General features: G+C 38.3%; 23 non-coding genes across 23 annotated transcripts; all 23 read left to right on the top strand.

Moving 5' to 3' along the window:
- Positions 1-117: 117 nt before the first annotated feature.
- On the top strand, positions 118-190 carry trnav-uac (transfer RNA valine (anticodon UAC)). The gene has a single exon. It is a non-coding gene; the product is annotated as a tRNA-Val (tRNA).
- Positions 191-1,125: 935 nt separating this feature from the next.
- Positions 1,126-1,198, top strand: trnav-uac (transfer RNA valine (anticodon UAC)). The gene has a single exon. It is a non-coding gene; the product is annotated as a tRNA-Val (tRNA).
- A 116-nt stretch (positions 1,199-1,314) lies between these two features.
- Positions 1,315-1,387, top strand: trnav-aac (transfer RNA valine (anticodon AAC)). Its single transcript has one exon. It is a non-coding gene; the product is annotated as a tRNA-Val (tRNA).
- Positions 1,388-1,528: 141 nt separating this feature from the next.
- Positions 1,529-1,601, top strand: trnav-cac (transfer RNA valine (anticodon CAC)). Its single transcript has one exon. It is a non-coding gene; the product is annotated as a tRNA-Val (tRNA).
- A 1,704-nt stretch (positions 1,602-3,305) lies between these two features.
- trnav-uac (transfer RNA valine (anticodon UAC)) lies at positions 3,306-3,378 on the top strand. Its single transcript has one exon. It is a non-coding gene; the product is annotated as a tRNA-Val (tRNA).
- A 1,715-nt stretch (positions 3,379-5,093) lies between these two features.
- Positions 5,094-5,166, top strand: trnav-aac (transfer RNA valine (anticodon AAC)). Its single transcript has one exon. It is a non-coding gene; the product is annotated as a tRNA-Val (tRNA).
- Positions 5,167-5,477: 311 nt separating this feature from the next.
- On the top strand, positions 5,478-5,550 carry trnav-cac (transfer RNA valine (anticodon CAC)). The gene has a single exon. It is a non-coding gene; the product is annotated as a tRNA-Val (tRNA).
- Positions 5,551-6,334: 784 nt separating this feature from the next.
- trnav-aac (transfer RNA valine (anticodon AAC)) lies at positions 6,335-6,407 on the top strand. Its single transcript has one exon. It is a non-coding gene; the product is annotated as a tRNA-Val (tRNA).
- A 526-nt stretch (positions 6,408-6,933) lies between these two features.
- Positions 6,934-7,006, top strand: trnav-cac (transfer RNA valine (anticodon CAC)). Its single transcript has one exon. It is a non-coding gene; the product is annotated as a tRNA-Val (tRNA).
- Positions 7,007-7,147: 141 nt separating this feature from the next.
- trnav-cac (transfer RNA valine (anticodon CAC)) lies at positions 7,148-7,220 on the top strand. Its single transcript has one exon. It is a non-coding gene; the product is annotated as a tRNA-Val (tRNA).
- A 1,423-nt stretch (positions 7,221-8,643) lies between these two features.
- trnav-uac (transfer RNA valine (anticodon UAC)) lies at positions 8,644-8,716 on the top strand. The gene has a single exon. It is a non-coding gene; the product is annotated as a tRNA-Val (tRNA).
- A 141-nt stretch (positions 8,717-8,857) lies between these two features.
- Positions 8,858-8,930, top strand: trnav-aac (transfer RNA valine (anticodon AAC)). The gene has a single exon. It is a non-coding gene; the product is annotated as a tRNA-Val (tRNA).
- Positions 8,931-10,546: 1,616 nt separating this feature from the next.
- Positions 10,547-10,619, top strand: trnav-cac (transfer RNA valine (anticodon CAC)). The gene has a single exon. It is a non-coding gene; the product is annotated as a tRNA-Val (tRNA).
- Positions 10,620-10,930: 311 nt separating this feature from the next.
- trnag-ccc (transfer RNA glycine (anticodon CCC)) lies at positions 10,931-11,003 on the top strand. The gene has a single exon. It is a non-coding gene; the product is annotated as a tRNA-Gly (tRNA).
- A 739-nt stretch (positions 11,004-11,742) lies between these two features.
- Positions 11,743-11,815, top strand: trnav-aac (transfer RNA valine (anticodon AAC)). Its single transcript has one exon. It is a non-coding gene; the product is annotated as a tRNA-Val (tRNA).
- Positions 11,816-13,261: 1,446 nt separating this feature from the next.
- On the top strand, positions 13,262-13,334 carry trnav-cac (transfer RNA valine (anticodon CAC)). The gene has a single exon. It is a non-coding gene; the product is annotated as a tRNA-Val (tRNA).
- A 1,253-nt stretch (positions 13,335-14,587) lies between these two features.
- Positions 14,588-14,660, top strand: trnav-uac (transfer RNA valine (anticodon UAC)). Its single transcript has one exon. It is a non-coding gene; the product is annotated as a tRNA-Val (tRNA).
- A 1,105-nt stretch (positions 14,661-15,765) lies between these two features.
- Positions 15,766-15,838, top strand: trnav-cac (transfer RNA valine (anticodon CAC)). The gene has a single exon. It is a non-coding gene; the product is annotated as a tRNA-Val (tRNA).
- Positions 15,839-16,149: 311 nt separating this feature from the next.
- On the top strand, positions 16,150-16,222 carry trnag-ccc (transfer RNA glycine (anticodon CCC)). The gene has a single exon. It is a non-coding gene; the product is annotated as a tRNA-Gly (tRNA).
- A 3,743-nt stretch (positions 16,223-19,965) lies between these two features.
- Positions 19,966-20,038, top strand: trnav-uac (transfer RNA valine (anticodon UAC)). The gene has a single exon. It is a non-coding gene; the product is annotated as a tRNA-Val (tRNA).
- Positions 20,039-20,179: 141 nt separating this feature from the next.
- trnav-cac (transfer RNA valine (anticodon CAC)) lies at positions 20,180-20,252 on the top strand. Its single transcript has one exon. It is a non-coding gene; the product is annotated as a tRNA-Val (tRNA).
- A 1,488-nt stretch (positions 20,253-21,740) lies between these two features.
- trnav-cac (transfer RNA valine (anticodon CAC)) lies at positions 21,741-21,813 on the top strand. The gene has a single exon. It is a non-coding gene; the product is annotated as a tRNA-Val (tRNA).
- A 311-nt stretch (positions 21,814-22,124) lies between these two features.
- On the top strand, positions 22,125-22,197 carry trnag-ccc (transfer RNA glycine (anticodon CCC)). Its single transcript has one exon. It is a non-coding gene; the product is annotated as a tRNA-Gly (tRNA).
- The last annotated feature ends 646 nt before the right edge of the window (positions 22,198-22,843 follow it).

Raw genomic sequence — 22,843 nt, 5'->3', positions numbered from 1 at the left:
TTTGACACATTCAGTAAGAACTGTATTTATAACAGATAATAATATTTTGGAAATTCAAATACATGCAGTGAATAGCAGTAAAATTTGGTTTAGTACTTGCAAAATTCACATGCGGCAGTTTCTGTAGTGTAGTGGTTATCACGTTCGCTTTACACGCGAAAGGTCCCCGGTTCGAAACCGGGTGGAAACAGTGCTCTTTGACACATTCAGTAAGAACTGTATGTATAACAGTAAATAGTTGCTTTCATAAATGCCTTATTATGGAAATTCAAATAAATTATGTGAATATCAGTAAAATTTGGTTTAGTCCTTGCAAAAACCACATGCAGCAGTTTCTGTAGTGTAGTGGTTATCACATTCGCTTCACATGCGAAAGGTCCCCGGTTCGAAACCGGGTGGGAACAGTGCTCTTTGACACATTCAGTAAGAACTGTATTTATAACAGTGAATAGTTGCTTTCATAAATGCCTTATTTTGGAAATTCAAAGACATGCAGTGAATATCAGTAAAATTTGGTTTAGACCTTGCAAAAACTACATGCAGCAGTTTCTGTAGTGTAGTGGTTATCACATATGCTTCACACGCGAAAGGTCCTCGGTTCAAAACAGGGTGGAAACAGTGCTCATTGACAAATTCAGTAAGAACTGTATTTATAACAGTGAATAGTTGCTTTCATAAATGCCTTATTTTGGAAATTCAAAGACATGCAGTGAATATCAGTCAAATTTGGTTTAGTCCTTGCAAAAATTACATGCAGCAGTTTCTGTAGTGAAGTGGTTATCACGTTCGCTTAACACGCGAAAGGTCCCTGGTTTGAAACCGGGTGGAAAAAGTGCTTTCTTTCATAAATGCCTTATTTTGGAAATTCAAATACATGCAGTGAATATCAGTCAAATTTGGTTTAGTCCTTGCAAAAATCACATGAAGCAGTTTCTGTAGTGTAGTGGTTATCACATTCGCTTCACACGCGAAAGGTCCCCGGTTCGAAACCGGGTGGGAACAGTGCTCTTTGACACATTCAGTAAGAACTGTATTTATAACAGATAATAATATTTTGGAAATTCAAATACATGCAGTGAATAGCAGTAAAATTTGGTTTAGTACTTGCAAAAATCACATGCGGCAGTTTCTGTAGTGTAGTGGTTATCACGTTCGCTTTACACGCGAAAGGTCCCCGGTTCGAAACCGGGTGGAAACAGTGCTCTTTGACACATTCAGTAAGAACTGTAATTATAACAGTGAATATTTGCTTTCATAAATGCCTTATTTTGGAAATTCAAATAAATGATGTGAATATCAGTAAAACATGCAGCAGTTTCTGTAGTGTAGTGGTTATCACGTTCGCTTAACATGCGAAAGGTCCCCGGTTCGAAACCGGGTGGAAACAGTGCTCTTTGACACATTCAGTAAGAACTGTATTTATAACAGTAAATAGTTGCTTTCATAAATGCCTTATTTTGGAAATTCAAATAAATGATGTGAATATCAGTAAAATTTGGTTTAGTCCTTGCAAAAATCACATGCAGTAGTTTCTGTAGTGTAGTGGTTATCACATTCGCCTCACACGCGAAAGGTCCCCGGTTCGAAACCGGGTGGAAACAGTGCTCTTTGACACATTCAGTAAGAACTGTATGTATAACAGTAAATAGTTGCTTTCATAAATGCCTTATTATGGAAATTCAAATAAATTATGTGAATATCAGTAAAATTTGGTTTAGTCCTTGCAAAAACCACATGCAGCAGTTTCTGTAGTGTAGTGGTTATCACATTCGCTTCACACGCGAAAGGTCCCCGGTTTGAAACCGGGTGGAAACAGTGCTCTTTGACACATTCAGTAAGAACTGTATTTATAACAGTGAATAGTTCCTTTCATAATTGCCTTATTTTGGAAATTCAAAGACATGCAGTGAATATCAGTAAAATTTGGTTTAGTCCTTGCAAAAATCACATGCAGGAGTTTCTGTAGTGTAGTGGTTATCACATTCGCTTAACACGCGAAAGGTCCCCGGTTCGAAACCGGGTGGAAACAGTGCTCTTTGACACATTCAGTAAGAACTGTATTTATAACAGTGAATAGTTGCTTTCATAAATGCCTTATTTTGGAAATTCAAAGACATGCAGTGAATATCAGTAAAATTTGGTTTAGACCTTGCAAAAACTACATGCAGCAGTTTCTGTAGTGTAGTGGTTATCACATATGCTTCACACGCGAAAGGTCCTCGGTTCAAAACAGGGTGGAAACAGTGCTCATTGACACATTCAGTAAGAACTGTATTTATAACAGTGAATAGTTGCTTTCATAAATGCCTTATTTTGGAAATTCAAAGACATGCAGTGAATATCAGTAAAATTTGGTTTAGTCCTTGCAAAATTTACATGCAGCAGTTTCTGTAGTGAAGTGGTTATCACGTTCGCTTAACACGCGAAAGGTCCCTGGTTTGAAACCGGGTGGAAAAAGTGCTTTCTTTCATAAATGCCTTATTTTGGAAATTCAAACACATGCAGTGAATATCAGTAAAATTTGGTTTAGTCCTTGCAAAAATCACATGAAGCAGTTTCTGTAGTGTAGTGGTTATCACATTCGCTTCACACGCGAAAGGTCCCCGGTTCGAAACCGGGTGGGAACAGTGCTCTTTGACACATTCAGTAAGAACTGTATTTATAACAGATAATAATATTTTGGAAATTCAAATACATGCAGTGAATAGCAGTAAAATTTGGTTTAGTACTTGCAAAAATCACATGCGGCAGTTTCTGTAGTGTAGTGGTTATCACGTTCGCTTTACACGCGAAAGGTCCCCTGTTCGAAACCGGGTGGAAACAGTGCTCTTTGACACATTCAGTAAGAACTGTATTTATAACAGTGAGTATTTGCTTTCATAAATGCCTTATTTTGGAAATTCAAATAAATGATGTGAATATCAGTAAAACATGCAGCAGTTTCTGTAGTGAAGTGGTTATCACGTTCGCTTAACACGCGAAAGGTCCCTGGTTTGAAACCGGGTGGAAAAAGTGCTTTCTTTCATAAATGCCTTATTTTGGAAATTCAAATACATGCAGTGAATATCAGTAAAATTTGGTTTAGTCCTTGCAAAAATCACATGAAGCAGTTTCTGTAGTGTAGTGGTTATCACATTCGCTTCACACGCGAAAGGTCCCCGGTTCGAAACCGGGTGGGAACAGTGCTCTTTGACACATTCAGTAAGAACTGTATTTATAACAGATAATAATATTTTGGAAATTCAAATACATGCAGTGAATAGCAGTAAAATTTGGTTTAGTACTTGCAAAAATCACATGCGGCAGTTTCTGTAGTGTAGTGGTTATCACGTTCGCTTTACACGCGAAAGGTCCCCGGTTCGAAACCGGGTGGAAACAGTGCTCTTTGACACATTCAGTAAGAACTGTATTTATAACAGTGAATATTTGCTTTCATAAATGCCTTATTTTGGAAATTCAAATAAATGATGTGAATATCAGTAAAACATGCAGCAGTTTCTGTAGTGTAGTGGTTAACACGTTCGCTTAACATGCGAAAGGTCCCCGGTTCGAAACCGGGTGGAAACAGTGCTCTTTGACACATTCAGTAAGAACTGTATGTATAACAGTAAATAGTTGCTTTCATAAATGCCTTATTATGGAAATTCAAATAAATTATGTGAATATCAGTAAAATTTGGTTTAGTCCTTGCAAAAACCACATGCAGCAGTTTCTGTAGTGTAGTGGTTATCACATTCGCTTCACACGCGAAAGGTCCCCGGTTTGAAACCGGGTGGAAACAGTGCTCTTTGACACATTCAGTAAGAACTGTATTTATAACAGTGAATAGTTGCTTTCATAATTGCCTTATTTTGGAAATTCAAAGACATGCAGTGAATATCAGTAAAATTTGGTTTAGTCCTTGCAAAAATCACATGCAGGAGTTTCTGTAGTGTAGTGGTTATCACATTCGCTTAACATGCGAAAGGTCCCCGGTTCGAAACCGGGTGGAAACAGTGCATTCTTTCATGAATGCCTTATTTTGGAAATTCAAATACATGCAGTGAATATCAGTCAAATTTGGTTTAGTCCTTGCAAAAACGACATGCAGCAGTTTCAGTAGTGTAGTGGTTATCACATTCGCTTCACACGCGAAAGGTCCCCGGTTCGAAACCGGGTGGAAACAGTGCTCTTTGACACATTCAGTAAGAACTGTATTTATAACAGTAAATAGTTGCTTTCATAAATGCCTTATTTTGGAAATTCAAATAAATGATGTGAATATCAGTAAAACATGCAGCAGTTTCTGTAGTGTAGTGCTTATCACGTTCGCTTAACATGCGAAAGGTCCCCGGTTCTAAACCGGGTGGAAACAGTGCTCTTTGACACATTCAGTAAGAACTGTATTTATAACAGTAAATAGTTGCTTTCATAAATACCTTATTTTGGAAATTCAAATAAATGATGTGAATATCAGTAAAATTTGGTTTAGTCCTTGCAAAAACCACATGCAGCAGTTTCTGTAGTGTAGTGGTTATCACGTTCGCTTAACACGCGAAAGGTCCCCGGTTCGAAACCGGTTGGAAACAGTGCATTCTTTCGTAAATGCCTTATTTTGGAAATTCAAATACATGCAGTGAATATCAGTAAAATTTGGTTTAGTCCTTGCAAAAATCACATGCAGCAGTTTCTGTAGTGTAGTGGTTATCACGTTTGCTTAACACGCGAAAGGTCCCCGGTTCGAAACCGGGTGGAAACAGTGCTCTTTGACACATTCTGTAAGAACTGTATTTATAACAGTGAATAGTTGCTTTCATAAATGCCTTATTTTGGAAATTCAAAGACATGCAGTGAATATCAGTAAAATTTGGTTTAGTCCTTGCAAAAACGACATGCAGCAGTTTCAGTAGTGTAGTGGTTATCACATTCGCTTCACACGCGAAAGGTCCCCGGTTCGAAACCGGGTGGAAACAGTGCTCTTTGACTCATTCAGTAAGAACTGTATTTATAACAGTAAATAGTTGCTTTCATAAATGCCTTATTTTGGAAATTCAAATAAATGATGTGAATATCAGTAAAATTTGGTTTAGTCCTTGCAAAAACCACATGCAGCAGTTTCTGTAGTGTAGTGGTTATCACGTTCGCTTAACACGCGAAAGGTCCCCGGTTCGAAACCGGGTGGAAACAGTGCATTCTTTCGTAAATGCCATATTTTGGAAATTCAAATACATGCAGTGAATATCAGTAAAATTTGATTTAGTCCTTGCAAAAACGACATGCAGCAGTTTCTGTAGTGTAGTGGTTATCACGTTCGCTTAACACGCGAAAGTTCCCCGGTTCGAAAACGGGTGGAAACAGTGCTCTTTGACACATTCAGTAAGAACTCTATTTATAACAGTGAATAGTTGCTTTCATAAATGCCTTATTTTGGAAATTCAAAGACATGCAGTGAATATCAGTAAAATTTGGTTTAGCCCTTGCAAAAATCACATGCAGCAGTTTCTGTAGTGTAGTGGTTATCACGTTCGCTTCACACGCGAAAGGTCCCCGGTTCGAAACCGGGTGGAAACAGTGCATTCTTTCATAAATGCCTTATTTTGGAAATTCAAATACATGCAGTGAATATCAGTAAAATTTGGTTTAGTCCTTGCAAAAACGACATGCAGCAGTTTCAGTAGTGTAGTGGTTATCACATTCGCTTCACACGCGAAAGGTCCCCGGTTCGAAACCGGGTGGAAACAGTGCTCTTTGACACACTTCACACGCGGTTTAGTCCTTGCAAAAACTACATTCAGCAGTTTCTGTAGTGTAGTGGTTATCACATTTGCTTCACACGCGAAAGGTCCTCGGTTCAAAACAGGGTGGAAACAGTGCTCATTGACACATTCAGTAAGAACTGTATTTATAACAGTGAATAGTTGCTTTCATAAATGCCTTATTTTGGAAATTCAAATACATGCAGTGAATATCAGTAAAATTTGGTTTAGTCCTTGCAAAAATCACATGAAGCAGTTTCTGTAGTGTAGTGGTTATCACATTCGCTTCACACGCGAAAGGTCCCCGGTTCGAAACCGGGTGGGAACCGGGTGGAAAAAGTGCTTTCTTTCATAAATACCTTATATTGGAAATTCAAATACCTTGCAAAAACCACATGCAGCGATTTCTGTAATGTAGTGGTTATCACATTCGCTTCACACGCGAAAGGTCCCCGGTTCGAAACCGGGTGGAAACAGTGCTCTTTGACACATTCAGTAAGAACTGTATTTATAACAGATAATAATATTTTGGAAATTCAAATACATGCAGTGAATAGCAGTAAAATTTGGTTTAGTACTTGCAAAAATCACATGCGGCAGTTTCTGTAGTGTAGTGGTTATCACGTTCGCTTAACATGCGAAAGGTCCCCGGTTCGAAACCGGGTGGAAACAGTGCATTCTTTCATAAATGCCTTATTTTCGAAATTCAAATACATGCAGTGAATATCAGTCAAATTTGGTTTAGTCCTTGCAAAAATCACATGCAGCAGTTTCTGTAGTGTAGTGGTTATCACGTTCGCTTAACACGTGAAAGGTCCCCGGTTCGAAACCGGGTGGAAACAGTGCTCTTTGAACACATTCAGTAAGAACTGTATTTATAACAGTGAATAGTTGCTTTCATAAATGCCTTATTTTGGAAATTCAAAGACATGCAGTGAATATCAGTAAAATTTGGTTTAGTCCTTGCAAAAATCAAATGCAGCAGTTTCTGTAGTGTAGTGGTTATCACGTTCGCTTAACATGCGAAAGGTCCCCGGTTTGAAACCGGGTGGAAACAGTGCTCTTTGACACATTCAGTAAGAACTCTATTTATAACAGTGAATAGTTGCTTTCATAAATGCCTTATTTTGGAAATTCAAAGACATGCAGTGAATATCAGTAAAATTTGGTTTAGACCTTGCAAAAACCACATGCAGCAGTTTCTGTAGTGTAGTGGTTATCACATTCGCTTCACACGCGAAAGGTCCCCGGTTCGAAACCGGGTGGAAACAGTGCTCATTGACACATTCATTAAGAACTGTATTTATAATAGTGAATAGTTGCTTTCATAAATGCCTTATTTTGGAAATTCAAAGACATGCAGTGAATATCAGTAAAATTTGGTTTAGCCCTTGCAAAAATCACATGCAGCAGTTTCTGTAGTGTAGTGGTTATCACGTTCGCTTCACACGCGAAAGGTCCCCGGTTCGAAACCGGGTGGAAACAGTGCATTCTTTCATAAATGCCTTATTTTGGAAATTCAAATACATGCAGTGAATATCAGTAAAATTTGGTTTAGTCCTTGCAAAAACGACATGCAGCAGTTTCAGTAGTGTAGTGGTTATCACATTCGCTTCACACGCGAAAGGTCCCCGGTTCGAAACCGGGTGGAAACAGTGCTCTTTGACACATTCAGTAAGAACTGTATTTGTAACAGTAAATAGTTGCTTTCATAAATGCCTTATTTTGGAAATTCAAATAAATGATGTGAATATCATTAAAATTTGGTTTAGTCCTTGCAAAAATCACATGCAGCAGTTTCTTTAGTGTAGTGGTTATCACGTTCGCTTAACACGCGAAAGGTCCCCGGTTCGAAACCGGGTGGAAACAGTGCATTCTTTCATAAATGCCTTATTTTGGAAATTCAAATACATGCAGTGAATATCAGTAAAATTTGGTTTAGTCCTTGCAAAAACAACATGCAGCAGTTTCAGTAGTGTAGTGGTTATCACATTCGCTTCACACGCAAAAGGTCCCCGGTTCGAAACCGGGTGGAAACAGTGCTCTTTGACACATTCAGTAAGAACTGTATTTGTAACAGTGAATAGTTGCTTTCATAAATGCCTTGTTTTGGAAATTCAAAGACATGCAGTGAATATCAGTAAAATTTGGTTTAGTCCTTGCAAAAACTACATTCAGCAGTTTCTGTAGTGTAGTGGTTATCACATTTGCTTCACACGCGAAAGGTCCTCGGTTCAAAACAGGGTGGAAACAGTGCTCATTGACACATTCAGTAAGAACTGTATTTATAACAGTGAATAGTTGCTTTCATAAATGCCTTATTTTGGAAATTCAAAGACATGCAGTGAATATCAGTAAAATTTGGTTTAGTCCTTGCAAAAACCACATGCAGCAGTTTCTGTAGTGAAGTGGTTATCACGTTCGCTTAACACGCGAAAGGTCCCTGGTTTGAAACCGGGTGGAAAAAGTGCTTTCTTTCATAAATGCCTTATTTTGGAAATTCAAATACCTGCAGTGAATATCAGCAAAATTTGGTTTAGTCCTTGCAAAAATCACATGAAGCAGTTTGTGTAGTGTAGTGGTTATCACTTACGCTTCACACGCGAAAGGTCCCCGGTTCGAAACCGGGTGGGAACCGGGTGGAAAAAGTGCTTTCTTTCATAAATACCTTATATTGGAAATTCAAATACCTTGCAAAAACCACATGCAGCGATTTCTGTAATGTAGTGGTTATCACATTCGCTTCACACGCGAAAGGTCCCCGGTTCGAAACCGGGTGGAAACTGTGCTCTTTGACACATTCAGTAAGAACTGTATTTATAACAGATAACAATATTTTGGAAATTCAAATACATGCAGTGAATAGCAGTAAAATTTGGTTTAGTACTTGCAAAAATCACATGCGGCAGTTTCTGTAGTGTAGTGGTTATCACGTTCGCTTTACACGCGAAAGGTCCCCGGTTCGAAACCGGGTGGAAACAGTGCTCTTTGACACATTCAGTAAGAACTGTATTTATAACAGTGAATAGTTGCTTTCATAAATGCCTTATTTTGGAAATTCAAAGACATGCAGTGAATATCAGTAAAATTTGGTTTAGTCCTTGCAAAAATCACATGCAGCAGTTTCTGTAGTGTAGTGGTTATCACGTTCGCTTAACATGCGAAAGGTCCCCGGTTCGAAACCGGGTGGAAACAGTGCATTCTTTCATAAATGCCTTATTTTCGAAATTCAAATACATGCAGTGAATATCAGTCAAATTTGGTTTAGTCCTTGCAAAAATCACATGCAGCAGTTTCTGTAGTGTAGTGGTTATCACGTTCGCTTAACATGTGAAAGGTCCCCGGTTCGAAACCGGGTGGAAACAGTGCTCTTTGAACACATTCAGTAAGAACTGTATTTATAACAGTGAATAGTTGCTTTCATAAATGCCTTATTTTGGAAATTCAAAGACATGCAGTGAATATCAGTAAAATTTGGTTTAGTCCTTGCAAAAATCAAATGCAGCAGTTTCTGTAGTGTAGTGGTTATCACGTTCGCTTAACATGCGAAAGGTCCCCGGTTCGAAACCGGTTGGAAACAGTGCATTCTTTCATAAATGCCTTATTTTCGAAATTCAAATACATGCAGTGAATATCAGTAAAATTTGGTTTAGTCCTTGCAAAAATCACATGCAGCAGTTTCTGTAGTGTAGTGGTTATCACGTTCGCTTAACACGCGAAAGGTCCCCGGTTCGAAAACTGGTGGAAACAGTGCATTCTTTCATAAATGCCTTATATTGGAAATTCAAATAAATGATGTGAATATCAGTAAAATTTGGTTTAGTCCTTGCAAAAACCGCATTCAGCAGTTTCTGTAGTGTAGTGGTTATCACATTCGCTTCACACGCGAAAGGTCCCCGGTTTGAAATAGGGTGGAAACAGTGCATTCTTTCATAAATGCCTTATTTTGGAAATTCAAAGACATGCAGTGAATATCAGTAAAATTTGGTTTAGTCCTTGCAAAAATCACATGCAGCAGTTTCTGTAGTGTAGTGGTTATCACATTTGCTTCACCCGCGAAAGGTCCCCGGTTCGAAACCGGGTGGAAACAGTGCTCTTTGCCACATTCAGTAAGAACTGAATTTATAACAGTGAATAGTTGCTTTCATAAATGCCTTATTTTGGAAATTCAAATAAATGATGTGAATATCAGTAAAATTTGGTTTAGTCCTTGCAAAAATCACATGCAGCAGTTTCTGTAGTGTAGTGGTTATCACGTTCGCTTAACACGCGAAAGGTCCCTGGTTTGAAACCGGGTGGAAAAAGTGCTTTCTTTCATAAATGCCTTAGTTTGGAAATTCAAATACATGCAGTGAATATCAGTCAAATTTGGTTTAGTCCTTGCAAAAACCACATGAAGCAGTTTCTGTAGTGTAGTGGTTATCACATTTGCTTCACACGCGAAAGGTCCCCGGTTCGAAACCGGGTGGAAACAGTACTCTTTGACACATTCAGTAAGAACTGTATTCATAACAGATAATAATATTTTGGAAATTCAAATACATGCAGTGAATATCAGTAAAATTTGGTTTAGTCCTTGCAAAAACCACATGCAGCAGTTTCTGTAGTGTAGTGGTTATCACATTCGCTTCACACGCGAAAGGTCCCCGGTTTGAAACCGGGTGGAAACAGTGCTCTTTGACACATTCAGTAAGAACTCTATTTATAACAGTGAATAGTTGCTTTCATAAATGCCTTATTTTGGAAATTCAAAGACATGCAGTGAATATCAGTAAAATTTGGTTTAGACCTTGCAAAAACCACATGCAGCAGTTTCTGTAGTGTAGTGGTTATCACATTCGCTTCACACGCGAAAGGTCCCCGGTTCGAAACCGGGTGGAAACAGTGCTCATTGACACATTCATTAAGAACTGTATTTATAACAGTGAATAGTTGCTTTCATAAATGCCTTATTTTGGTAATTCAAAGACATGCAGTGAATATCAGTAAAATTTGGTTTAGTCCTTGCAAAAATCACATGCAGCAGTTTCTGTAGTGTAGTGGTTATCACGTTCGCTTAACACGCGAAAGGTCCCCGGTTCGAAATAGGGTGGAAACAGTGCATTCTTTCATAAATGCCTTATTTTGGAAATTCAAATACATGCAGTGAATATCAGTAAAATTTGGTTTAGTCCTTGCAAAAATCACATGAAGCAGTTTCTGTAGTGTAGTGGTTATCACATTCGCTTCCCACGCGAAAGGTCCCCGGTTCGAATCCGGGTGGAAACAGTGCTCTTTGACACATTCAGTAAGAACTGTATTTATAACAGTGAATAGTTGCTTTCATAAATGCCTTATTTTGGAAATTCAAAGACATGCAGTGAATATCAGTAAAATTTGGTTTAGTCCTTGCAAAAATCACATGCGGCAGTTTCTGTAGTGTAGTGGTTATCACATTCGCTTAACACGCGAAAGGTCCCCGGTTTGAAATAGGGTGGAAACAGTGCATTCTTTCATAAATACCTTATTTTGGAAATTCAAATACATGCAGTGAATATCAGTAAAATTTGGTTTAGTCCTTGCAAAAACCACATGCAGCAGTTTCTGTAGTGTAGTGGTTATCACATTCGCTTCACATGCAAATGGTCCCCGGTTCGAAACCGGGTGGAAACAGTGCTCTTTGACACATTCATTAAGAACTGTATTTATAACAGTGAATAGTTGCTTTCATAAATGCCTTATTTTGGAAATTCAAATAAATGATGTGAATATCAGTAAAATTTGGTTTAGTCCTTGCAAAAATCACATGCAGCAGTTTCTGTAGTGTAGTGGTTATCACATTCGCTTCACTCGCGAAAGGTCCCTGGTTCGAAACCGGGTGGAAACAGTGCTCTTTGACACATTCAGTAAGAACTGTATTTATAACAGTGAATAGTTGCTTTCATAAATGCCTTATTTTGGAAATTCAAAGACATGCAGTGAATATCAGTAAAATTTGGTTTAGTCCTTGCAAAAATCACATGCAGCAGTTTCTGTAGTGTAGTGGTTATCACGTTCGCTTAACATGCGAAAGGTCCCCGGTTCGAAACCGGGTGGAAACAGTGCATTCTTTCATAAATGCCTTATTTTCGAAATTCAAATACATGCAGTGAATATCAGTCAAATTTGGTTTAGTCCTTGCAAAAATCACATGCAGCAGTTTCTGTAGTGTAGTGGTTATCACGTTCGCTTAACACGTGAAAGGTCCCCGGTTCGAAACCGGGTGGAAACAGTGCTCTTTGAACACATTCAGTAAGAACTGTATTTATAACAGTGAATAGTTGCTTTCATAAATGCCTTATTTTGGAAATTCAAAGACATGCAGTGAATATCAGTAAAATTTGGTTTAGTCCTTGCAAAAATCAAATGCAGCAGTTTCTGCAGTGTAGTGGTTATCACGTTCGCTTAACATGCGAAAGGTCCCCGGTTCGAAACCGGTTGGAAACAGTGCATTCTTTCATAAATGCCTTATTTTCGAAATTCAAATACATGCAGTGAATATCAGTAAAATTTGGTTTAGTCCTTGCAAAAATCACATGCAGCAGTTTCTGTAGTGTAGTGGTTATCACATTCGCTTCACACGCGAAAGGTCCCCGGTTTGAAATAGGGTGGAAACAGTGCATTCTTTCATAAATGCCTTATTTTGGAAATTCAAAGACATGCAGTGAATATCAGTAAAATTTGGTTTAGTCCTTGCAAAAATCACATGCAGCAGTTTCTGTAGTGTAGTGGTTATCACATTTGCTTCACACGCGAAAGGTCCCCGGTTCGAAACCGGGTGGAAACAGTGCTCTTTGACACATTCAGTAAGAACTGAATTTATAACAGTGAATAGTTGCTTTCATAAATGCCTTATTTTGGAAATTCAAATAAATGATGTGAATATCAGTAAAATTTGGTTTAGTCCTTGCAAAAATCACATGCAGCAGTTTCTGTAGTGTAGTGGTTATCACGTTCGCTTAACACGCGAAAGGTCCCTGGTTTGAAACCGGGTGGAAAAAGTGCTTTCTTTCATAAATGCCTTAGTTTGGAAATTCAAATACATGCAGTGAATATCAGTCAAATTTGGTTTAGTCCTTGCAAAAACCACATGAAGCAGTTTCTGTAGTGTAGTGGTTATCACATTTGCTTCACACGCGAAAGGTCCCCGGTTCGAAACCGGGTGGAAACAGTACTCTTTGACACATTCAGTAAGAACTGTATTCATAACAGATAATAATATTTTGGAAATTCAAATACATGCAGTGAATATCAGTAAAATTTGGTTTAGTCCTTGCAAAAACCACATGCAGCAGTTTCTGTAGTGTAGTGGTTATCACATTCGCTTCACACGCGAAAGGTCCCCGGTTTGAAACCGGGTGGAAACAGTGCTCTTTGACACATTCAGTAAGAACTCTATTTATAACAGTGAATAGTTGCTTTCATAAATGCCTTATTTTGGAAATTCAAAGACATGCAGTGAACATCAGTAAAATTTGGTTTAGACCTTGCAAAAACCACATGCAGCAGTTTCTGTAGTGTAGTGGTTATCACATTCGCTTCACACGCGAAAGGTCCCCGGTTCGAAACCGGGTGGAAACAGTGCTCATTGACACATTCATTAAGAACTGTATTTATAACAGTGAATAGTTGCTTTCATAAATGCCTTATTTTGGTAATTCAAAGACATGCAGTGAATATCAGTAAAATTTGGTTTAGTCCTTGCAAAAATCACATGCGGCAGTTTCTGTAGTGTAGTGGTTATCACGTTCGCTTAACACGCGAAAGGTCCCCGGTTTGAAATAGGGTGGAAACAGTGCATTCTTTCATAAATACCTTATTTTGGAAATTCAAATACATGCAGTGAATATCAGTAAAATTTGGTTTAGTCCTTGCAAAAACCACATGCAGCAGTTTCTGTAGTGTAGTGGTTATCACATTCGCTTCACATGCAAAAGGTCCCCGGTTCGAAACCGGATGGAAACAGTGCTCTTTGACACATTCATTAAGAACTGTATTTATAACAGTGAATAGTTGCTTTCATAAATGCCTTATTTTGGAAATTCAAATAAATGATGTGAATATCAGTAAAATTTGGTTTAGTCCTTGCAAAAATCACATGCAGCAGTTTCTGTAGTGTAGTGGTTATCACATTCGCTTCACTCGCGAAAGGTCCCTGGTTCGAAACCGGGTGGAAACAGTGCTCTTTGACACATTCAGTAAGAACTGTATTTATAACAGTGAATTGTTGCTTTCATAAATGCCTTATTTTGGAAATTCAAAGACATGCAGTGAATATCAGTAAAATTTGGTTTAGTCCTTGCAAAAACCACATGCAGCAGTTTCTGTAGTGAAGTGGTTATCACGTTCGCTTAACACGCGAAAGGTCCCTGGTTTGAAACCGGGTGGAAAAAGTGCTTTCTTTCATAAATGCCTTATTTTGGAAATTCAAATACATGCAGTGAATATCAGTAAAATTTGGTTTAGTCCTTGCAAAAATCACATGCAGCAGTTTCTGTAGTGAAGTGGTTATCACGTTCGCTTAACACGCGAAAGGTCCCCGGTTCGAAACCGGGTGGGAACCGGGTGGAAAAAGTGCTTTCTTTCATAAATGCCTTATATTGGAAATTCAAATACCTTGCAAAAACCACATGCAGCGATTTCTGTAATGTAGTGGTTATCACATTCGCTTCACACGCGAAAGGTCCCCGGTTCGAAACCGGGTGGAAACAGTGCTCTTTGACACATTCAGTAAGAACTGTATTTATAACAGATAATAATATTTTGGAAATTCAAATACATGCAGTGAATAGCAGTAAAATTTGGTTTAGTACTTGCAAAAATCACATGCGGCAGTTTCTGTAGTGTAGTGGTTATCACGTTCGCTTTACACGCGAAAGGTCCCCGGTTCGAAACCGGGTGGAAACAGTGCTCTTTGACACATTCAGTAAGAACTGTATTTATAACAGTGAATAGTTGCTTTCATAAATGCCTTATTTTGGAAATTCAAAGACATGCAGTGAATATCAGTAAAATTTGGTTTAGTCCTTGCAAAAATCAAATGCAGCAGTTTCTGTAGTGTAGTGGTTATCACGTTCGCTTAACATGCGAAAGGTCCCTGGTTTGAAACCGGGTGGAAAAAGTGCTTTCTTTCATAAATGCCTTAGTTTGGAAATTCAAATACATGCAGTGAATATCAGTCAAATTTGGTTTAGTCCTTGCAAAAACCACATGAAGCAGTTTCTGTAGTGTAGTGGTTATCACATTTGCTTCACACGCGAAAGGTCCCCGGTTCGAAACCGGGTGGAAACAGTGCTCTTTGACACATTCAGTAAGAACTGAATTTATAACAGTGAATAGTTGCTTTCATAAATGCCTTATTTTGGAAATTCAAATAAATGATGTGAATATCAGTAAAATTTGGTTTAGTCCTTGCAAAAATCACATGCAGCAGTTTCTGTAGTGTAGTGGTTATCACGTTCGCTTAACACGCGAAAGGTCCCTGGTTTGAAACCGGGTGGAAAAAGTGCTTTCTTTCATAAATGCCTTAGTTTGGAAATTCAAATACATGCAGTGAATATCAGTCAAATTTGGTTTAGTCCTTGCAAAAACCACATGAAGCAGTTTCTGTAGTGTAGTGGTTATCACATTTGCTTCACACGCGAAAGGTCCCCGGTTCGAAACCGGGTGGAAACAGTACTCTTTGACACATTCAGTAAGAACTGTATTCATAACAGATAATAATATTTTGGAAATTCAAATACATGCAGTGAATATCAGTAAAATTTGGTTTAGTCCTTGCAAAAACCACACGCAGCAGTTTCTGTAGTGTAGTGGTTATCACATTCGCTTCACACGCGAAAGGTCCCCGGTTTGAAACCGGGTGGAAACAGTGCTCTTTGACACATTCAGTAAGAACTCTATTTATAACAGTGAATAGTTGCTTTCATAAATGCCTTATTTTGGAAATTCAAAGACATGCAGTGAATATCAGTAAAATTTGGTTTAGACCTTGCAAAAACCACATGCAGCAGTTTCTGTAGTGTAGTGGTTATCACATTCGCTTCACACGCGAAAGGTCCCCGGTTCGAAACCGGGTGGAAACAGTACTCATTGACACATTCATTAAGAACTGTATTTATAACAGTGAATAGTTGCTTTCATAAATGCCTTATTTTGGTAATTCAAAGACATGCAGTGAATATCAGTAAAATTTGGTTTAGTCCTTGCAAAAATCACATGCAGCAGTTTCTGTAGTGAAGTGGTTATCACGTTCGCTTAACACGCGAAAGGTCCCCGGTTCGAAATAGGGTGGAAACAGTGCATTCTTTCATAAATGCCTTATTTTGGAAATTCAAATACATGCAGTGAATATCAGTAAAATTTGGTTTAGTCCTTGCAAAAATCACATGAAGCAGTTTCTGTAGTGTAGTGGTTATCACATTCGCTTCCCACGTGAAAGGTCCCCGGTTCGAATCCGGGTGGAAACAGTGCTCTTTGACACATTCAGTAAGAACTGTATTTATAACAGTGAATAGTTGCTTTCATAAATGCCTTATTTTGGAAATTCAAAGACATGCAGTGAATATCAGTAAAATTTGGTTTAGTCCTTGCAAAAATCACATGCGGCAGTTTCTGTAGTGTAGTGGTTATCACGTTCGCTTAACACGCGAAAGGTCCCCGGTTTGAAATAGGGTGGAAACAGTGCATTCTTTCATAAATACCTTATTTTGGAAATTCAAATACATGCAGTGAATATCAGTAAAATTTGGTTTAGTCCTTGCAAAAACCACATGCAGCAGTTTCTGTAGTGTAGTGGTTATCACATTCGCTTCACATGCAAAAGGTCCCCGGTTCGAAACCGGGTGGAAACAGTGCTCTTTGACACATTCATTAAGAACTGTATTTATAACAGTGAATAGTTGCTTTCATAAATGCCTTATTTTGGAAATTCAAATAAATGATGTGAATATCAGTAAAATTTGGTTTAGTCCTTGCAAAAATCACATGCAGCAGTTTCTGTAGTGTAGTGGTTATCACATTCGCTTCACTCGCGAAAGGTCCCCGGTTCGAAACCGGGTGGAAACAGTGCTCTTTGACACATTCAGTAAGAACTGTATTTATAACAGTGAATAGTTGCTTTCATAAATGCCTTATTTTGGAAATTCAAAGACATGCAGTGAATATCAGTAAAATTTGGTTTAGTCCTTGCAAAAATCACATGCAGCAGTTTCTGTAGTGTAGTGGTTATCACATTTGCTTCACACGCGAAAGGTCCCCGGTTCGAAACCGGGTGGAAACAGTGCTCTTTGACACATTCAGTAAGAACTGAATTTATAACAGTGAATAGTTGCTTTCATAAATGCCTTATTTTGGAAATTCAAATAAATGATGTGAATATCAGTAAAATTTGGTTTAGTCCTTGCAAAAATCACATGCAGCAGTTTCTGTAGTGTAGTGGTTATCACGTTCGCTTAACACGCGAAAGGTCCCTGGTTTGAAACCGGGTGGAAAAAGTGCTTTCTTTCATAAATGCCTTAGTTTGGAAATTCAAATACATGCAGTGAATATCAGTCAAATTTGGTTTAGTCCTTGCAAAAACCACATGAAGCAGTTTCTGTAGTGTAGTGGTTATCACATTTGCTTCACACGCGAAAGGTCCCCGGTTCGAAACCGGGTGGAAACAGTACTCTTTGACACATTCAGTAAGAACTGTATTCATAACAGATAATAATATTTTGGAAATTCAAATACATGCAGTGAATATCAGTAAAATTTGGTTTAGTCCTTGCAAAAACCACATGCAGCAGTTTCTGTAGTGTAGTGGTTATCACATTCGCTTCACACGCGAAAGGTCCCCGGTTTGAAACCGGGTGGAAACAGTGCTCTTTGACACATTCAGTAAGAACTCTATTTATAACAGTGAATAGTTGCTTTCATAAATGCCTTATTTTGGAAATTCAAAGACATGCAGTGAATATCAGTAAAATTTGGTTTAGACCTTGCAAAAACCACATGCAGCAGTTTCTGTAGTGTAGTGGTTATCACATTCGCTTCACACGCGAAAGGTCCCCGGTTTGAAACCGGGTGGAAACAGTGCTCATTGACACATTCATTAAGAACTGTATTTATAACAGTGAATAGTTGCTTTCATAAATGCCTTATTTTGGTAATTCAAAGACATGCAGTGAATATCAGTAAAATTTGGTTTAGTCCTTGCAAAAATCACATGCGGCAGTTTCTGTAGTGTAGTGGTTATCACGTTCGCTTAACACGCGAAAGGTCCCCGGTTTGAAATAGGGTGGAAACAGTGCATTCTTTCATAAATACCTTATTTTGGAAATTCAAATACATGCAGTGAATATCAGTAAAATTCGGTTTAGTCCTTGCAAAAACCACATGCAGCAGTTTCTGTAGTGTAGTGGTTATCACATTCGCTTCACATGCAAAAGGTCCCCGGTTCGAAACCGGGTGGAAACAGTGCTCTTTGACACATTCATTAAGAACTGTATTTATAACAGTGAATAGTTGCTTTCATAAATGCCTTATTTTGGAAATTCAAATAAATGATGTGAATATCAGTAAAATTTGGTTTAGTCCTTGCAAAAATCACATGCAGCAGTTTCTGTAGTGTAGTGGTTATCACATTCGCTTCACTCGCGAAAGGTCCCTGGTTCGAAACCGGGTGGAAACAGTGCTCTTTGACACATTCAGTAAGAACTGTATTTATAACAGTGAATTGTTGCTTTCATAAATGCCTTATTTTGGAAATTCAGACATGCAGTGAATATCAGTAAAATTTGGTTTAGTCCTTGCAAAAATCACATGCGGCAGTTTCTGTAGTGTAGTGGTTATCACGTTCGCTTTACATGCGAAAGGTCCCCGGTTCGAAACCGGGTGGAAACAGTGCTCTTTGACACATTCAGTAAGAACTGAATTTATAACAGTGAATAGTTGCTTTCATAAATGCCTTATTTTGGAAATTCAAATAAATGATGTGAATATCAGTAAAATTTGGTTTAGTCCTTGCAAAAATCACATGCAGCAGTTTCTGTAGTGTAGTGGTTATCACGTTCGCTTAACACGCGAAAGGTCCCTGTTTTGAAACCGGGTGGAAAAAGTGCTTTCTTTCATAAATGCCTTAGTTTGGAAATTCAAATACATGCAGTGAATATCAGTAAAATTTGGTTTAGTCCTTGCAAAAATCACATGCAGCAGTTTCTGTAGTGTAGTGGTTATCACATTTGCTTCACACGCGAAAGGTCCCCGGTTCGAAACCGGGTGGAAACAGTACTCTTTGACACATTCAGTAAGAACTGTATTCATAACAGATAATAATATTTTGGAAATTCAAATACATGCAGTGAATATCAGTAAAATTTGGTTTAGTCCTTGCAAAAATCACATGCGGCAGTTTCTGTAGTGTAGTGGTTATCACGTTCGCTTTACATGCGAAAGGTCCCCGGTTCGAAACCGGGTGGAAACAGTGCTCTTTGACACATTCAGTAAGAACTGAATTTATAACAGTGAATAGTTGCTTTCATAAATGCCTTTTTTTGGAAATTCAAATAAATGATGTGAATATCAGTAAAATTTGGTTTAGTCCTTGCAAAAATCACATGCAGCAGTTTCTGTAGTGTAGTGGTTATCACGTTCGCTTTACATGCGAAAGGTCCCCGGTTCGAAACCGGGTGGAAACAATGCTCTTTGACACATTCAGTAAGAACTGTATTTATAACAGTGAATAGTTGCTTTCATAAATGACTTATTTTGGAAATTCAAAGACATGCAGTGAATATCAGTAAAATTTGGTTTAGTCCTTGCAAAAACCACATGAAGCAGTTTCTGTAGTGTAGTGGTTATCACATTTGCTTCACACGCGAAAGGTCCCCGGTTCGAAACCGGGTGGAAACAGTGCTCTTTGACACATTCAGTAAGAACTGTATTTATAACAGATAATAATATTTTGGAAATTCAAATACATGCAGTGAATATCAGTAAAATTTGGTTTAGTCCTTGCAAAAACCACACAAAGCAGTTTCTGTAGTGTAGTGGTTATCACATTCGCTTCACACGCGAAAGGTCCCCGGTTTGAAACCGGGTGGAAACAGTGCTCTTTGACACATTCAGTAAGAACTGTATTTATAACAGATAATAATATTTTGGAAATTCAAATACATGCAGTGAATAGCAGTAAAATTTGGTTTAGTCCTTGCAAAAATCACATGCGGCAGTTTCTGTAGTGTAGTGGTTATCACGTTCGCTTTACACGCGAAAGGTCCCCGGTTCGAAACCGGGTGGAAACAGTGCTCTTTGACACATTCAGTAAGAACTGTATTTATAACAGTGAATAGTTGCTTTCATAAATGCCTTATTTTGGAAATTCAAATAAATGATGTGAATATCAGTAAAATTTGGTTTAGTCCTTGCAAAAATCACATGCAGTAGTTTCTGTAGTGTAGTGGTTATCACGTTCGCCTCACACGCGAAAGGTCCCCGGTTCGAAACCGGGTGGAAACAGTGCTCTTTGACACATTCAGTAAGAACTGTATTTATAACAGTAAATAGTTGCTTTCATAATTGCCTTATTTTGGAAATTCAAAGACATGCAGTGAATATCAGTAAAATTTAATTTAGTCCTTGCAAAAATCACATGCAGGAGTTTCTGTAGTGTAGTGGTTATCACATTCGCTTAACACGCGAAAGGTCCCCGGTTCGAAACCGGGTGGAAACAATGCTCTTTGACACATTCAGTAAGAACTGTATTTATAACAGATAATAATATTTTGGAAATTCAAATACATGCAGTGAATAGCAGTAAAATTTGGTTTAGTCCTTGCAAAAATCACATGAGGCAGTTTCTGTAGTGTATTGGTTATCACGTTCGCTTTACACGCGAAAGGTCCCCGGTTCGAAACCGTGTGGAAACAATGCTCTTTGACACATTCAGTAAGAACTGTATTTATAACAGTGAATAGTTGCTTTCATAAATGCCTTATTTTGGAAATTCAAAGACATGCAGTGAATATCAGTAAAATTTGGTTTAGTCCTTGCAAAAACCACATGAAGCAGTTTCTGTAGTGTAGTGGTTATCACATTTGCTTCACACGCGAAAGGTCCCCGGTTCGAAACCGGGTGGAAACAGTGCTCTTTGACACATTCAGTAAGAACTGTATTTATAACAGTGAATAGTTGCTTTCATAAATGCCTTATTTTGGAAATTCAAAGACATGCAGTGAATATCAGTAAAATTTGGTTTAGTCCTTGCAAAAATTACATGCAGTAGTTTCTGTGGTGTAGTGGTTATCACGTTCGCTTAACATGCGAAAGGTCCCCGGTTTGAAACCGGGTGGAAACAGTGCATTCTTTCATAAATGCCTTATTTTCGAAATTCAAATACATGCAGTGAATATCAGTCAAATTTGGTTTAGTCCTTGCAAAAATCACATGCAGCAGTTTCTGTAGTGTAGTGGTTATCACGTTCGCTTAACACGTGAAAGGTCCCCGGTTCGAAACCGGGTGGAAACAGTGCTCTTTGAACACATTCAGTAAGAACTGTATTTATAACAGTGAATAGTTGCTTTCATAAATGCCTTATTTTGGAAATTCAAAGACATGCAGTGAATATCAGTAAAATTTGGTTTAGTCCTTGCAAAAATCACATGCAGCAGTTTCTGTAGTGTAGTGGTTATCACGTTCGCTTAACATGCGAAAGGTCCCCGGTTCGAAGCCGGTTGGAGACAGTGCATTCTTTCATAAATGCCATATTTTCGAAATTCAAATACATGCAGTGAATATCAGTAAAATTTGGTTTAGTCCTTGCAAAAATCACATGCAGCAGTTTCTGTAGTGTAGTGGTTATCACGTTCGCTTAACACGCGAAAGGTCCCCGGTTCGAAAACGGGTGGAAACAGTGCATTCTTTCATAAATGCCTTATATTGGAAATTCAAATAAAATGTGAATATCAGTAAAATTTGGTTTAGACCTTGCAAAAACCACATGCAGCAGTTTCTGTAGTGTAGTGGTTATCACATTCGCTTCACACGCGAAAGGTCCCCGGTTCGAAACCGGGTGGAAACAGTGCTCATTGACACATTCAGTAAGAACTTTATTTATAACAGTGAATAGTTGCTTTCATAAATGCCTTATTTTGGTAATTCAAAGACATGCAGTGAATATCAGTAAAATTTGGTTTAGTCCTTGCAAAAATCACATGCAGCAGTTTCTGTAGTGAAGTGGTTATTACGTTTGCTTAACACGCGAAAGGTCCCCGGTTCGAAATAGGGTGGAAACAGTGCATTCTTTCATAAATGCCTTATTTTGGTAATTCAAATACATGCAGTGAATATCAGTAAAATTTGGTTTAGTCCTTGCAAAAATCACATGAAGCAGTTTCTGTAGTGTAGTGGTTATCACATTCGCTTCCCACGCGAAAGGTCCCCGGTTCGAATCCGGGTGGAAACAGTGCTCTTTGACACATTCAGTAAGAACTGTATTTATAACAGTGAATAGTTGCTTTCATAAATGCCTTATTTTGGAAATTCAAAGACATGCAGTGAATATCAGTAAAATTTGGTTTAGTCCTTGCAAAAATCACATGCGGCAGTTTCTGTAGTGTAGTGGTTATCACGTTCGCTTAACACGTGAAAGGTCCCCGGTTCGAAACCGGGTGGAAACAGTGCTCTTTGAACACATTCAGTAAGAACTGTATTTATAACAGTGAATAGTTGCTTTCATAAATGCCTTATTTTGGAAATTCAAAGACATGCAGTGAATATCAGTAAAATTTGGTTTAGTCCTTGCAAAAATCACATGCAGCAGTTTCTGTAGTGTAGTGGTTATCACGTTCGCTTAACATGCGAAAGGTCCCCGTTTCGAAACCGGTTGGAAACAGTGCATTCTTTCATAAATGCCATATTTTCGAAATTCAAATACATGCAGTGAATATCAGTAAAATTTGGTTTAGTCCTTGCAAAAATCACATGCAGCAGTTTCTGTAGTGTAGTGGTTATCACGTTCGCTTAACACGCGAAAGGTCCCCGGTTCGAAAACGGGTGGAAACAGTGCATTCTTTCATAAATGCCTTATATTGGAAATTCAAATAAATGAT

Source organism: Salvelinus alpinus, chromosome 3 (assembly GCF_045679555.1).
Source record: "Salvelinus alpinus chromosome 3, SLU_Salpinus.1, whole genome shotgun sequence".
In the NCBI taxonomy this organism is placed as follows: domain Eukaryota; kingdom Metazoa; phylum Chordata; class Actinopteri; order Salmoniformes; family Salmonidae; genus Salvelinus; species Salvelinus alpinus.
The sequence above is the reverse complement of the archived record's forward strand: the minus strand, read 5'-3'. Positions and strand labels throughout refer to the sequence as shown.